This window comes from Carcharhinus amblyrhynchos, chromosome 3, assembly GCF_965287045.1.
Source record: "Carcharhinus amblyrhynchos chromosome 3, sCarAmb.v2.hapA, whole genome shotgun sequence".
NCBI classification, from domain to species: Eukaryota; Metazoa; Chordata; class Chondrichthyes; order Carcharhiniformes; family Carcharhinidae; genus Carcharhinus; species Carcharhinus amblyrhynchos.
The window spans coordinates 89,474,169-89,491,958 of NC_137326.1; the positions used below are offsets into that span (position 1 = coordinate 89,474,169).

At 41.0% G+C, this 17,790-nt stretch overlaps 1 protein-coding gene across 1 annotated transcript in view; it reads left to right on the forward strand.

Moving 5' to 3' along the window:
- Positions 1-17,790, forward strand: part of ppm1lb (protein phosphatase, Mg2+/Mn2+ dependent, 1Lb) — a 156,133-nt gene that overhangs the window by 122,531 nt on the left and 15,812 nt on the right. The gene's annotated exons all lie outside the window — the stretch shown is intronic.

Sequence of the window (17,790 nt, forward strand, 5' to 3'; positions counted from 1 at the left end):
GATGCATTAGCTACATCATATTCCTCCTCCTTCTAATCATCTGAATAGGCTTTTTACTCTGTGCCTTGTTCTTGCACCTTGCTGCTGTGCAAGGCAATGCAGATTGCAGCATACCACAGGCACACTCGAGATCCAGGAGTGGATCCCATGACGTCTCCAGGTCTATCAAAACACCTAAAGCACATCTTCAGCATGCCAAAGACTTGCTCAATAAAACATCTGGTTATCCTGTGGCATTCTTGCATTGCTCCTGGCCCTCAGCTCTTAGATTGCATGTGGTATTATTGACCATGTCTTCTTCGAAGTGTGCAGAGATCTTATTTATTTTTTAATGGGATGCGGGCATCACAGGCTGGGTAAGCATTTATATAGAACAGTGTATGCAGAACACTTGCAGAACTGATAGATCAGAGTTCCAAAATAAAGATTAGATGTACAAACTTCCATAGTTGTTTTAATAACCTCCAAATTTATCACAGTAATCTCTCAACACTGCTACTGTGAGCAAAATCTTTCACAAAAGAACGTTATGAGGTTTCAGTGATTATTAGGAATTTCCATGCAGTGCTGCTGAAGCCCCTGGGCACAACCCTCTCTTCCCAGCATTGCACTCCCCTGGTTGCCAGATGCACACCTTCAGAGACCAGTTGTGCTTCACACTTTCTGCTATCATGCCGCCATAGATGGATTTTTTGATGGGGGCAATGATTCCGACGTACTGGCCTGGTGATGAGATGTAATAAGAACATAAGAACTAGGAGCAGGAGTAGGCCATCTGGCCCCTCGTGCCAGCTCCACCATTCAATAAAATCATGGCTGATCTTTTTGTGGTCTCAGCTCCACTTACCCGTCCACTCACCATAACTCTTAATTCCTTTACTGTTCAAAAATTTATCTATCCTTGCCTTAAAAACATTTAATGAGGTGGCCTCAACTGCTTCACTGGGTAGGGAATTCCACAGATTCACAATCCTTTGTGTGAAAAAGTTCCTCCTCAACTCAGTCCTAAATCTACTTTCCCTTATTTTGAGACTATGTCCCCTAGTTCTAGTTTCACCTGCCAATGGAAACAACTTCCTGTTTCTATCTTATCTATTTCCTTCATAATCTTATATGTTTCTGTAAGATCTCCCTCATTCTTCTGAATTCCAATGAGTATCGCCCCAGTCTACTCAGTCTCTCCTCATAAGCCAACCCTCTCAACTCCGGAATCAACCTAGTGAATCTCCTCTGCACCCCCTCCAGTGCCAGTGTATCCTTTCTCAAGTAAGGAGACCAAAACTGTATACAGTACTCCAGGTGTGGCCTCACCAGCACCTTATACAGCTGCAACATAACCTCACTCTTTTTAAACTCCATCCCTCTAGCAATGAAGGATAAAATTCCATTTGCCTTCTTAATTACCTGCTGCACTTGCAAACCAACTCCTTGAGATTCCTGCACAAGGACACCCAGGTCTCTCTGCACAGCAGCATGTTGCAATTTGTTACCATTTAAATAATATCCATTTTGCTGTTATTCCTGCCAAAACGGATGACCTCACATTTACCAACATTGTACTCCATCTGCCAGACTATCACCCACTCACTTAGACTATCTATGTCCCTTTGCAGACTTTCAGCATCCTCTGCACACCTTGCTTTCCACCCATCTTAGTGTCATCTGCGAATTTTGACACACTACATTTGGTCCCCAACTCCAAATTATCTATGTAAATCGTAAACAATTGCAGTCCCAATACTGATTCCTGAGGCACACTACTAGTCACTGATCGCCAATCAGAAAAGCACCCATTTACTCCCAGTCTTTGCTTTCTGTTAGTTAACCAATCCTCTATCCATGCTAATACATTATCCGTAACACTGTGCATCTTTGTCTTATGTAACAGTCTTTAATGTGGCACCTTGTCAAATGCCTTCTGGAAATCCAGATACACCACATCCACAGGTTCCCCATTGTCCACTGAACATGTAATGTTCTCAAAGAATTCCACCAAATTAGTCAAACATGACCTGCGCTTTATAAACCCATGCTGCATCTTACCAATGGGACAACTTATATCCAGGTACCTCACTATTTCTTCCTTGATGATAGATTCCAGCATTTTCCCCACTACGGAAGTTAAATTAATTAGCCTATAGTTACCTGCCTTTTTTCTACTTCCTTTTTTAAACAGCAGCGTCGCATTTGCTGTTTTCCAATCTGTGGGGACCACCCCAGAGTCCAGTGAATTTTGGTAAATTACCACTAGTGTGTTTGCTCTTTCTCCCGCCTGGAATCCTGGGTGCATTCCATCAGGACCAGGAGTCTTGTCTACCTTTAGCCCCATTAACTTGCCCAACATTACCTGTTTCTTGATAATGATAGCTTCTATGTTCTCACTTGCTATAGCCTTCTTGTCATCAATTTTTGGCATGTTATTTGTGTCTTCCACTGTAAAGACTGACACAAAATACCTGTTCAATCCCTCAGCCATTTCCTCATTTCCAATTATTACATCCCCCTTCTCATTCTCTAAAGGACCAATGTTTACTTTCACCACTGTTTTTTATACATTTGTAGAAACTTTTGCTATCTGTTTTTATATTCTGAGTTAGTTTATTCTCATAATCCATCTCACCTTTCTTTTTAGCTTTTCTCATGGCTTTCTGCTGACTTTTAAAGATTTCCCAATCCTCTAGGTTCCCACTAATCTTTGCCACTTTGTATGCATTTCTTTCAATTTGATACCCTCCTTTAGTTCTTTAGATATCCATGGCTGATTGTCTCTTTTTCTACAGTCCGTCCTTATCACTGGATATACTTTTGTTGAGCACTGTGAAAGATCGCTTTGAAAGTCCTTCACTGTTCCTCAATTGTCCCACTATGAAGTTTTTGCTCCCAGTCTACCTTAGCCACTCCTCCCTTATCCCTTTATAGTCTCTTTTGTTTAAGCACAAGTCACTGGTATTGGATTTTACTTTCTCATGTTCCATCTGTATTTTAAATTCAACCATACTGTGATTGCTTCTTCCAGGAAGATCCTTAACTGCAAGGTCATTAATTATTCCCATCTCATTACACAGGACGAGATCTAGGATAATTTGCTCCCTCGTAGGTCCCAAGGAAGCTATCGCGGATACATTTTATGAATTCCTCCTCAAGGCTGCCTTGACCGATCTGGTTTGACCTGGGCAGGACTGGGACTAATGTCCTAGGGGAGTGTTTGCTAGAGCAGTTGGGGAGGGTTTAAACTAATATGCCAAGGGGATGGGAGCCTATTTAAGGAGTCCGAGAAGGAAGGAGCAAGGACTAAATGTGGGGAGAAGGTTCCAACTACATCAAAAATCAGGATAAAAGTTAAAAGGAAAAGAACTCAGGAGATGTTATTAATGGAAGTGTTAGAATTCAAAAGGAAGGTACAAAAAGCAGTATAAGGGCACTTTATCTGAATGCTCGTAGCATTCAAAACAAGGTAAATGAGTTGACGGCACAAATCATTGCGAATGAGTATGATTTGGTGGCCATTATAGAGATATGGTTGCAGGATGGTCACAACTGGGAGTTAAATATCCAGAAGTATCAGACTGTTCGGAGGTATGTAGATTAAAGTCACCCATGATAATTGCTGTACCATTTTTACATGCATCAGTTATTTCTTTGTTTATTTCTCGCCCCACCATGATGTCATTATTTGGTGGCCTATAGACTACAGCTATCAGTGACTTTTTCTCCTTACTATTTCTAATTTCCATCCAAATGGATTCAACCTTTTTTTTACCATAGAACCTATATCATCTCTCACTACCACCCTGATGTCATCCTTAAATATCAGAACTACATCATCTTCCTTACCTCACTATCCGTCCCTCCGAACAGTCTGATACTTCTGGATATTTAACTCCCAGTCGTGACCATCCTGCAACCATATCTCTATAATGGCCACCAAATCATACTCATTCGCAATGATTTGTGCCGTCAACTCATTTACCTTGTTTTGAATGCTACGAGCATTCAGATAAAGTGCCCTTATGCTGCTTTTTGTACCTTCCTTTTGAATTCTAACACTTCCATTAATAACATCTCCTGAGTTCTTTTCCTTTTAACTTTTATCCTGATTTTTGATGTAGTTGGAACCTTCTCCCCACATTTAGTCCTTGCTCCTTCCTTCTCGGACTCCTTAAATAGGCTCCCATCCCCTTGGCATATTAGTTTAAACCCTCCCCAACTGCTCTAGCAAACACTCCCCCTAGGACATTAGTCCCAGTCCTGCCCAGGTGTAACCCGTCCACTTTGTACAGGTCCCACCTTCCCCAGAACCGGTCCCAATGCCCCAGAAATCTGAAACCCTCCCGCTGACAGCATCTCTTCAGCCATGTATTTATCCAATATATCCTCTCATTTCTACTCTGACTAGCACATGACAACGATAGTAATCCTGAGATCACTACCTTTGAGGTCCAATTTCTTAACTTTCTTCCTAGCTCACTGTATTCTGCTTTTAGGACCCATTTTTTTTTACCTATGTTGCTTGTACCGCTTGTTCACCCTCCCCCTTCAGAATGTCCTGCAGTCGCTCCAAAACATCCTTGACCCTAGCACCAGGGAGGCAACATACCATCCTGGAGTCTCGTTTGCGGCCACAGAAACGCTGCCTATTCACCTTACAATTGAATTTCCTATAACTGTTGCACTGGTACACTTCTTACCCCTCTCCTCTGCAGCCGTGGTGCAACGAGTTTCCCTAAAGAGGTCATTCACCTCAACAGTATCCAAAACCATATATCTGTTTTACAGGGGAATGGTCACAGAGATTCCTGCACTACCTACCTATCTCTCTTGCACTGTCTGGTGGTCACCCATTCCCTTCCTGCCTGTGGACTCTGAGCCTGTGGTGTGACCAACTCTCTATATGTGCCATCCACGATACTCTCTGACTCAAGGATGTTCCATAGTGTCTCCAGCCGCCGCTCCAGCTCTGAAGCTCAAGCTTCCAGGAGCTGTAGCTGGAGACACTTCCCGCACACATGCTGACCCAGGGGACTTGAACTGTCCCCAGCCTGCCACATGGAGCAAGAGGAGCAAACAATGGCTTGGAGTTCTCCTGTCATGTCTTACCCCTTTAAATTAAACTTTTGAAAGATGTTTTGTTTCAGATATATACAATTTTCTAGAGCTCCTTGTTACTATCGAGCATAACCTTTTCAAAGTATAAACCACAGAGATTACACAGAAACTATAATAGTGTACAACGCCTACAATGCCAAGAGCAAAAAGAAAAAAACACTTACCAATCAGCATTCTTGCTTGTCGCCTCTGCTGCCTGTTTCACCGAACTCCCTGTGTTCATCCAACTCCAAAAGCACTTCTCTCAGTCAGACAGCACTCATCGTGCTATATTTATTATAATGATGTTCCCCATGTTGAACATCGGGAAATGTGGTCCGTCACTGACAGGAAAGATGTGGGGGAGAAGGGACACTTGGGCCATGGTTTCACACCAACATAAAACACAACTTTTATTTCTCACAATATTTTCTGTTCCCATTGCCGAATCCACCCTATGCAAATGGAATGGAAAATCCCAGCCCTAGTCTCCAATTCTCCAGCCAAGTAAGCCCACCAGCTATTTCATGGTCTTACATTTTTACTGTTTACCCCTTAAATCATCATGGCCTTTTAAGCATAATCAAGCTGCATTAATTGCATTTAATTAATTTTAATCTTCCTAGAATTAAAAATTACCTCTAAAATATTGCTACGAATCATCAATTGGGTATTTATGGCATGTGAACCCTCAGTTAAATGCAAATCATGATAATATGGCTGTACTTGAGTAATCAACAGCCAGCTGTGCTAAGTGGGTTGCTCGGGTGCAATGTAATGCGCTGCAGTTAAATATGCAAATCAGATTAAAGCTGGCTGCCTAACCTGCTGTTAATTTCCCTAGTTTTAACCCCCACATGCTCCCAAATCCATGTCCTCCCACACATTAAAGTGTAATGCCTTGCATCTTAATGTGGTACTTACTCAGTATTGCATTGAGATCTCAACGTAGGTTATGTGCCCAAGTCTCTGGAGTAGGGTTTAAAGTCAGAACCTGCTACTCAGAATTGGGCTGTAATCACCAAAGTCAAGGCTAACACATAAAAAGTTACTATACCAAATAAAGTCATTTAAGAGCAATTTGCTCACCCATCCACATATCAACAATATTACTCACTAGCTAAGACTTCTACCTACTGCCTTCATAAGATTATTTATTTCTTGTGCGATCACCCAAATCTCAAAAATTGCAAGTATTTATATAAGTGAACGTCAAACTCTGTGTGGTCAAAATGTGTAGAACAAGTTACACAAAAAACACAGCAAATCCATTCACTTGTGTCTACACTATCTACCTTGCTTTCTCAGAATCCAAGTCTGCTGCTTCTATATCTTTGAGGTGGAGATATATCTATATATATCTTCACCTCATAAATATATTATATAAATATTATATATATACATATTTATGTATGTATTGTTTTTATTAGAATTGTTTTAAGATTTGAAAATATTTTTTGTTCAAGTACAATATTGAAGTATTCAAGTATATTTTTTGTCTTTCTCCATCACCACTCAATCAGCTTGTTTTAGTCTTGCCACATGTTCTTGTTTTAACTTCAGGGACAAACTGTGGAATATAGTTTCCACGGGCATAACTAGAAAACGTGCTTGAAATTTGTTAGTTTTTAAGTTTCCTCTAAAATGTAGTTGCATAATCCTAAAAGTCAAATTCTTCATGTACCAGAGCATCGGATAACGTTAAGTGTTCCTTTTTCTTTGCTTTCCATGATGAAACGTTTCTCAATGTAGTAAAGGGTGGTAAGCTGGTGAATTTTTCTTAATACAGCTGAAAATAGTTTTATCAACAAAATAAACATTTTTAGTATGAGGGTCTGTTAGTTTTTTTGGGGGGGTTGCTGTTTAATCTCCAAATTTACTTATCCAAGCAACAGCAGACAATTTAATGAGGGTACTCAGGAAACATTTATTAAGCAACAAAAGTTATACTTAACAATTTAGGCCATGACTTTACTGACATAACACAGTTCGTTTTTGCCAATTCAGTGTAGCGCACGAGGTGACACAGTGTAGTTAGCACTGCTGCCTCACAGCACCAGCGACCCGAGTACAATTCCGGCCTCGGAGCACTGTCTGAGCGGAGTTTGTACATTCTCCCTGTGTCTGCATGGATTTCCTCCGGGTGCTGTGGTTTCCTCCCACAGTTCAAAGGTGTGCAGGTTAGGTTGATTGGCCATACAAAATTGACCCTAGTGTCAGGGAATTAGCAGGGTAATTATATGGGGTTACAGGAATAGGACCTGGTGGAATTGTGCTCGGTGCACTGCATGGATTCTATGACACAGGATCTTCTCTCTCTTATTCTCTATCTATCTTTATTTATCTCTCTTTCTGTCTGTATGCCTATCTATCTATCTATCTATCTACATATATAAAACTTAACTGTCCAGTTTCAAATTTGGCATATACCTGGTAGCTTAAGACAGCTGCATTTTAACTGTTTCCAAACCACAACCCAGATGCATGATAGGTGATGTTACTGATTCCTGATTGGCTCATACATCATGTGATCAGGGCCTGAGTCCAAGTGGTGCATCATCAGTTTCTGATTGGTTTCCTGAGGGTGATGGTCATCTGTTGATGTCATTTCCTATCATACGCTGATTGGCACTCCAAGGTGTCAACTACTTGTGAGACTGTCTTTCTCGTGAGAGCTGTTTTCATCATTTCATAAAATTTTACGACTTCCTTCTATGATGATCAGGGCCGTAGGGCGTTTTTAATGTCAGCTTATTTGAGATAAGGGAGCGCATAATGTCCTGTAATACTAGACTCCTCATTCCTGATGTCTAATTGATATATAGGCAACAGTATTATGTGCATTTTTTCTATTGTATGTTTCTGTTCTGCTTGATACAAGTCATTTATTAGTGCATGGTACAAGTCACTTAAAAATACAGAGTGGTCCACAGCTTTACAAAAATTGCAAAGTTACAGAAATTACGAAGTATTTAAAACACTAATAAAATCATTGATTGAAAGTGATTGATGTAAAGATAGTGAGATTCACTTAAATATATAACACGCTACATTTCTAAGTAATAAAAGTCAAAAGAACTATCAAGTTACAAAAGCTAATTACAAAACTTAATTCTAAACTTACAAAGTCAAAGAAGGAAAGTAAATGCTTTCTTTCAAAAACATCACAGGGTGAATTTTACCGGCCCACCTGCCACAGGAATCAGAGCGGGCAAGGGACAGACCACAGAAAGGTCCGTTGACCTCGGATGGGATTTGATGGTTTCAGGATGAATACGGCTGTAAAATCCTGCCCCACAAGTAAAACTGCACCAATTTAAGACATAAAGCTGAATGTTTTAATACCTGTTTTTCTTTGTACAATAAATTTCTGAATTTAGGGAATCCAAACTGACAACTTTTAATGTCCAGGGAGGTTGATGGTGCCAGACTGACACCATTCAACCTTGAAGTTTTGCATCATTGTCTTGAGGCCATGTGGTACTTTTCATTTATCAATGTGAGTGTGATGCTAATGAAGACCAGGTCAGGTGATGTATCCGCGTTCCAGAATTCAGCAGAAAATCATGCTGGGGTCGAAGCACTTTGATTACTTGACCATTGGCCATAACTAAACTACAAACTTATGGGAAATAACTCTGAAACCTACCTTTTCTATATGTCCAATATCCCACCTCTGAAAAACCTGAGTTAAAATGGCTAAAAATGTTTTAAAAGAGAATTAAATTGAACCATTCACTGGCCAAAAAAATACAGAGTGGTCCCCAACTTTACAAAAATTACAAAGTTACAGAAATTACACAAAGTATCATTGGTTGAAAGTTATTAATGTGAAGGTGACCAATTAGAGTCAAAAAAAATTTAGTTTATAAGAAACTAAGAAAATGAAAAGCATTTGAAGAGCCTTATTGAACTAGAGTAAAAGGTGGAAGGTACAATTCATAGAATCCCTACAGAGTAAAAAGAGGCCATTTGGCCCATTGAGTTTGCACCAACCACAATCCCACCTAGGCTCTACACCCATATCCCTACATATTTTACCCACTAATCTATGCATCTCAGGACACTAAGAGGCAATTTTAGCATGGCCAATCAACCTAACCTGCACATCTTTAGACTGTGGGATGAAACTGGAACACCCAGAGGAAACCCACACAGACACGGGGTGAATGTGCAAACTCCACACAGACAGTGACCCAAGCTGGAAATTGAACCCAGGTCCCAGCAACTGTGAAGCAGCAGTGCTGACCACTGTGCTACCGTGCTGCCCTGATTCAATTCAATTCAATTCAATCGTGAACCAGTGTAAAAGATACAGACAACACAAATGCAGCTGGTTTTGGTTATAAGTCATTTACATTTAAAACTACTCAAAATCTTAGGCTGGTTCAGTAGATTCACCCAGATTGCATGAATATAATTGGAAACAAGCAGAAACGCTATCCTGTGATTCTTTGTACTTTAATAAGCTCTTGAATATTTGCCATTTCCCCTCAGTATCCATAATATCCCTATAAACTTAATTCACTAATATATCAATTTAAGTCTTCAGCAATTTTATTTTTGTTTTTGTTTGAAATTAACACTAGATTCTCATCACCGTTGGTGTTAGGTACCAATTAAAAATGAATACTGTTGCGTCCCTATGACAATATTGCAAACTACCTGTCCGATACATGAGCGTGAGCAGAGGATCCCAGCAATGGTTAAGGTCAGAGGATCCGGCCCGAAGGTTAGCACGGTGGCACAGTGATTAGCACTGCTTGCCTCACAGTGCCAGGGACCCGGATTCAATTCTGGCCTTGTGTAACTGCCTGTGTGGAGTTTGCACGTTCTCTCTATGTCTGCACGGATTTTGTCGGGATGCTTCGGTTTCCTCCCACATTCCAAAGATGTGCAGGTTACGTTCATTGGCCAAGCAAAATTGGCCCTTAGTGGCACATGTATAAGTTAGGGGATTAGCGGGGTAAATACATGGGGTCACAGGGATAGGAAGGGGCTGGCCTTGCTAGAATGCTTTGTCAGAGGGTCAGTGTGGACATGATGGGCCTTCATCATGTCTCTTTTGAAGGATGGGTTATATTCTTCTTCAATTCCACATCTTCACTCTCTCTGGTATTCAGTGCTTCACCCTCTGATAATCCTTTTGTCTCACAAATCACTTCCTGTAATTCCTTTCACGGATCTTTTTCCCATAATGAACTGTTCACATTTCTGTGTCTTGAATTCCACCTACTAATTATTAATCCATTCTGCAGAATCCAGCATTATTCCTCACAGTTTTCCATGTCTTTCAGTTTGGAGTCACCAGTCAATTCTCTTGTGTCCTGTGAACTTTGGATGCAGAAATTTTGAAACGTTACAATATGGCAAATGAGATCCGTTTTAGTAGAATATACTATGAATGTCTTCATAATCAGAGGTTAAATAATAATATTTTAACAATTATATTGTCATATATGTAGTTCTGGCCATGGTTCCCTCATTCAGACCAGTTGATGCACTAAACCTATCAACAAAGAACAACCCAGCACGGGAAACAGGCCCTTCGGCCCAACAAGCCCGCGCCGCCGCATCACCCTACACCTATTCTACCCTGCGTATCTACAAATAGAACCCCTGACTTAGCCAGATTCAGGGGAGAATAGTGTCAATTTGGTAAAACCAATCAGCCTAAGAGCACATCTTTGGGGTGTGGGAGGAAACCGGAGCGCCCGGAGGAAACCCACGCAACCACAGGGAGAATGCACAAACTCCCACAGACACAGGCCCAAATCCATGTATCTGCACAGCTAGCAGTGCTAGTCAAACCAGTTCTTGTGGTTGTTTTCAACAGAATAACTCAAAGCTGTGCCTAAATGCATCATTACCCTCTTTCTTCATCACCGCTTCATTATAGTCCTGCTACATCCATTTTTCATGATTAATCTCCCTGCCATCATCAATCATTCTAACAAATTATGATTGCCAGTGTTTCAAAAAAAAACTTTGCTCATATTTGAAACAATGTACAGGATTAATAGTTCAAAACAACCACTGAGACAAGAATTTGTAAATAAATATATATTTTTGAATGTACTTGTTCATGGAGCACTGGTCACTGTCACATTGCTGTTTCAAGGGAGCCTTCCAAGCAGAAATTACTGCTGCGTTTCCCACAACAGTGACTACAATGTCAAAGTGCTTCATTGGCTGTAAAGCACTTTGAGACATCCTGAGGTCATGAAGAATGCTATATTAATCATAAACTATTTTCTTTACAAGGTCACAGCTTTAGAACCTGAAGGAGGGTTACTAGCAGAAATCATAGAATCCCTACAATGCAGAAGAACAAAGAACAAAAAGTACAAAGAACAACACAGCATGGGGAACAGGCCCTTCGGCCCAACGAGCCCGCGCCGCCATCTTAACAATGTGTTTTTCCTGCTCCACCCTTGACCCATGTCTATGCTTATGGTACCCCCATTGGAAACCAGATTAAGGGGAGAATAATTTAAGGACAATTTGTTACACCAATCAGCCTAAGAGCACATCTTTGGGGTGTGGGAGGAAACTGGAGCACCCGGAGGAAACCCACGCATCCACAGGGAGAATGCACAAACTCCCACAGACACCAGCCCAAATCCATGTATCTGCACAGCTAGCTGTGATAGTCACTGAGCTGTTGAGGTGCCCATCTGCTGGTCCAGTTTTAAGCATACACAAACGACGCGAAGTACTAGGCCACTCTCGAAACATCCAAGAGCAGCCCACACATGACCCACCATGTGCATGCCCCTCGTTAGACAACAAGGTGGACCGACGCACCTGCGGAGTAAAAGAGACAAAACATCAACACATGTAGCATTAGATTTCCAGGAACGTCCCCAGGCTCTGATCCTTATTTAAAACCGTCTTCTATAAACCTCCATCCCTGTTTCGCTCATGTGCCTATCTAAGTAAACCTTAAACAAGTCCAGCGTGCCTGCCTCCACCACCTTGGTAGTGCATTCCATACCCCCACGACCCTCTGTGAAAAACCTTCCTCTAGCATCCAAATTATACCTCTCCCCCCTCACCCTAAGCTCATGGCCCCTCATGATATTTGTCTCCAATCTTGGAAAAAGCCTGCCACTGTTTACTCTATCTATACCCTTCATTATTTTATACACTTCTATCAGATCCCCCCTTAATCTCGTCCATTGTGTCCACACTGACCCTCTAACAGAGCATCCTACGAATGCTACCCCATCCTATCCCTGTAACCCCATGTATTTACCCCACTAATCCCCCTAAGTTATACGTGGGACACTAAGGGCCAATTTTGCATGGCCAGTGCACATATAACCTGCGCATCTTTGAAGTATGGGAGGAAACTGGAGCATCCTGATGAAACCCATTGCAGAACAGGGAGAACGTGCAAACTCCACACAGGCAATCACCCCAGGCCAGAATCGAACCTGGGTCCCTGGCGTTGTGAGGCAGCAATGCTAACCACTGTGCCACCATGCTACCTTTCGGGCTGGATCTTTTGATCTCACCCACAGCTGGGATTCTTTGGTCACACTGCACAGATTTAGCTGAGTGCCAAATTTTCTGTTCTCACTTGCAGGGACGGCGGTGCGTGGATGGCTGGAGAATTCCAGCCAACATTATCACTAGCAAGCAACATCCAGATCAGATATACACCAATTATGAATATAGGTCAAAAGGATTACAACACAGCAATTTGATAAGGAAGAGTGATAATGTGCAATGAGCCATTGCCAAAAGATTCAATATATAACCAAATTGTCAAATAGGCTGCACACCAGTGAAGTATTCAATTCCTCACTATACATGTTTTAACATCAGTAAGTTATAAACTGGTGTTAAGACTTTTGTTTTGTCAAACAGTTCACAGAGTTTGGTCTTGTGGAACAAATACATCAAAACAAAGATTACCAGAATATGTTTCTTTTACTTAAAAATCAGTAAGAGATTACAATTAAGCATCTAATAGTACAGTCACACTGTAATTCCAGATTATACATCAGCATGTGTAGGTCCATTCCTTTACTTTAAGCTCGAACCACTATAAGCAAAATCCTCTTAAGCATATACAAACAACAGGGGATGGTCAGTTTGGCAGGGCTCGATGTAGCAGCTTAACTGGCAACCAACCAAGTTACCCTCTGATTGCAATCCCAAGTCTCTTTTTACAATGTCTTCTTTACCCTTTTTCATGAATGGAACTGAATGTTACATTGCCAGGATCTTATCGTCCCTTTAATAATAAGTTGAGTTCACTATCTAAACCACTGGGTGAGCACATCCTTATGTTATCAACCATTCACTGATTTTTCTATTTCAACCACGAAATGATTTTTATCATTAGTTTATTAAAGCATCTGTGGGGCTTGAGGCCGGACCTAAAAATGTAATTGTGTTTGTCATACCAGTCGGAGACGCTCCTGCCGAGACCACGCTTATTTGTAAGAAAAAATAAATTTACAGCACTCAGCAGTTTTTACTTTCCTTCAAAAAGTCTTTTAGCTTTCCAAAGCAACCTGGTACACAAAATGTGGCCAATTCTTTAGTATAGTCACATTACAGCAAACTGTAAGGAAAATAAAACTGTTTTCAGACAGTGATCAATTCTTTGTATTTTGTACCACGTGCTCAGCTATATTTGCACATTACTTGAAGGCTTATTAATGTCTTCACTATTACATTGTTAGACTGCCAAAGTGTTCTTACATTTAATAGGGCAGATTTTCTTCTTATAGCTTTTAGCCATAAAACCCTTGGACTGATTATTTGAAGGATATTTGTGCATAAAGGATCTCCTCTGTTAAGCCTGTAACAGTCTTATTTTCGGGCTATTTAAATGAATGGGCAGAAAACAAGGTGATTTTCTTACACGAGAGTGATTCTATTTGCTCAATTTATCTCCAGCCACTTTGTCCAAGTGATTCCTCACATCCAGCTCCTATAAGAGGAAAGAAAATATGCCCTCATATCAGTAAATTAATCTACTGATTTTGCATTGTACATATGTGTATTAATAATTCTGATGTTAAACTAATCATCTGAGAAAATATTTTCAAGCTTTTTTTTGGAAGTTCCAGTTAATTTCAGATATGTTTGCAATTAACTGGAACTTCCAAAAAAAATTGGAATGGAATATGAAGTATATTATTCAATGCAGCATTTAGTATTTTACTGAAATTATCAATAAATATCAATAAAGCAATATTAAAATTACAGTGAGAGGGCTGGGTTTTGGAGAACAAGAAGAGGTTTGACATTTTGGGCTGTGTCCTGATGTGCAGAAAGCAACCTCCCCCCCGCCACCCCTCCACACTGAATGAGATGCCTTCTTCTTTCACATCTCTTTTTTAATAGGCCATAAAAATTGACCTACCTGCTCCTGCAGGCCTGCAAACAGCTATTATATTATGGCATTGGCACTGTGTTATCCAGGTCAATGGGCGTGCTAACAAGTCTTATAGACCTATAATTATTTATTTACATATGATGGGCTGCCAATTTTGGTGCCCACCCAGCTAGCGTATAATGGAGGTCAGCTCAGAGATATGTGGGCAGATGGTGGACCAGCCACCTGACCCATTTTATGTTTCTTCTCTGCCAAAAACAATGCAAAGGTAGGTGGGTTGCCCATTAATCAGCTACTAGCTTAAGCTCTTTCCAAGCAGGCAGTTTAATGTGAAAGGAGTTGACTCAAATTCACGAAAACAAACTTCTGTTTATTTAACACTTAAGGTGCCAAACTAAAACTTACAACAGTTACAACACTTTAACTCTTTTACTGAACATTAACTTTTTAACTGAACATTAACTCCTTAACTTAACATTAACTGATACTACCCGATTTAATACAAATGTCCAGGTTTGTTCCTGATGTAGATTCTGTCCTCATGGTTCTTCTTTGATGATGTTCTTTAAAGTTCATTCATCAGTGTCACAGGTAGGCTTACATTAACACTACAATTAAGTTACTGTGAAAATCCACTAGTCGCCATACTCCAGCGTCTGTTCAGATTCACTGAGGGAGAATTTAGCATAGCTAATGCATGTCTTTTGGACTGTGGAGGAAATAGGAGCACCCAAAGGAAACCCACACAGACAATATGCAAACTCTGCACACACAGTGATCCAAGTCAGGAATCAAACCCGGGTCCCTGGTGCTGTGAGATAACAGTGCTAACCACTGTGCCACTGTGTCACCCTTCTTGTGAACAATTGATCTCTGAAGACAAAAGACCGAAACATGTCTTCTATCCCCAAACTGTCCCAACCTTCCAGAAAATTCTCTGGCACAATGGTCTAACCGAAAACCAATCACATTTTCTGACTAGGTCAATGAAGTTACTCACAGAAAGCTCCATAATGCTTAGTTTAAGTGGTACGTAGGTCACATTGCCTTAACCCGTATATGGGTGTGGCTCTGCCATGTCGACCTCAAACTAAACTATTTCCCATATTTGGTCAACACAGGAAAGATTTACTACGATGCTACCGGGACTTGATGGATCGAGTTATAAGAAGAGGCTGGATAGACTGGGACTTTTTTCTCTGGAGCATAGGAGGCAGAGGGGTGATTTTGTAGAGATCTATAAAATAATGAGGGGCATAGACCAGCTAGATAGTCAATATCTTTTCCCAAAAGTAGGGGAGTCTAAAACTAGAGGGCATAGGTTTAAGGTGAGAGGGGAGAGATACAAAAGTGTCCAGAGGGGCAATTCTTTCACACAGAGGGTGGTGAGTGTCTGGAACAAGCCAGCAGAGGTAGTAGTAGAGGCAGGTACAATTCTATCTTTTAAAAAGCAGTTAAATATTTACATGGTTAAGATGGGTATAGAAGGATATGGGCCAAATGCAGACAATTGGGATTATCTTAGGGGTTTAAGAAAAAAGGCGGCATGGACAAGCTGGGCCAAAGGGCCTGTTTCCATGCTGTAAACCTCTATGATTCTGTGACAAGAAGTGCCAGGTCACAGTTCACAGACCACATCCAGCACACAGCAACTTTACAGCTTGCATCTGTGTTTGATTATAACTTGACCAAAATTCTAGCATCCTTTGCTCTTTAAAGCCAGTATTGGCATTATTGTTATTAAAATCATTGTACAGTTGTTCTGTCTCTGTTCCACCCCTTACTGTCCAAAGATGTGTAGGTTAGATGGATGAGCCATACTGAATGTGCAGGGTTATGGGAATAGGGTTGGGGAGAAAGCCTGGATACACACTCTCTATCAGAGAGTCAGTACAGACGGAATGGCCTGCTTTTGTACTGTAGAGTTTCTATGCAAAACACACCTGGCTGGACACGTAAAACCCAGGCCATGTTTAAGATCATTTTTTCTTCAAAAATTTATCAAATAGAAAATCTCAAGTCAAGCTTTAGTCATTAACTTCCAAGTAACTTGGAATAATAGAGCTATTTCAATAAAGTGAAGTTGCCTAAGTTATGACAAAGGCCCTGATTTTCACTCCTGGGTCAGGTGCACAGAGCTGGGAGAATTCCTCGCCATGCGAACCTAACTTTTAAATTTGGCCTGCCAAACGTCTAATTTTTTTATCCAAGGGGTAGGCTAGAATAGGAGTCAGGGTGAGTGATCCAGAAATAGTGAGGAATCAGATTTGAGCGCAGATGAAAGGGGGACAATCAGAAAGGCCCCTTTATGAGGTTAGTTATGAATAGTAAGCCAAGGCGGAGATGTCATAGCCTTGTCAGATGAATGCCAAAGCTGTAAATGTTCTTCAGCTGTAAGCTGAGCCTGGAATGGATGGCCCATTGTGGGCATTCCGTATGGGTGTGTTGTCATTGTTGTTGCCTCATGCAAGTGTACCGATTTGAACTACTGAAAGCATAGAGTCGATTCTCAAGACATAGCCATGGTGATGGCATCATCTTGCTACTACTACCTGGCAGAAATCATGCAGTCATGTATGCCAAGGTTCAATGGGTGGCTGAATGATAAACAGTGCCATGATCATTATCCCATCCATTTGTCCACTGGCCACCTTTATCACCTGTCTACAGTGATTCACCATCACCAACAAACAGCTGCTTAGGCACCCTGGCACTCTCCATGGTCATTTGTTCAACAGGATAGATGTGTTGCAACCATGTTGACCCACCCACAGTTCAGGCAATTCACCCTTCACTCTTTCAGTTTGCAACAACAGCATGAATTTGTGCAGTGCATGCAGGGATATTGTTCTTCATTGTGTCTGCGCATTATAGTGCTCACTCACATGTTCTGTCCTTATCTACTTGAGCCATGTACACATAAACACCTCAGTACTGAAGCAGAGGTATGTGCCAAAATCTGACCAGAGTGGAGGTAGCTGTTGATTTAAATTGTCAGCTGCCTCTGTGAAAAGCACGTATGTGAAATATGCCCTACTACTGTGTTTGGGGGCAGCCCTTAGATTATCAGGCAATTGCTCTATTTTCACCATGTCTGAGAGACCCTCCATTGTGGAAAAAATCTGGGCCAAAATGTTGCTAATTGATACTTGTTGGGCAAAGTGCTGTTTCATGTAGATGAAATTAAGCAGTCAAGTATATATTAATATAAATGAAATTTAAGCCTTCGGGTGCATTGTACCTTGTATATTTTTATGCTACTTTAGAAAGTATGTAAATCATGTTCCTGATCTATTCCTGCGTATAATTATAGCATCGCCTGAAGTGTTCTGTTGGGTACAGGGCTT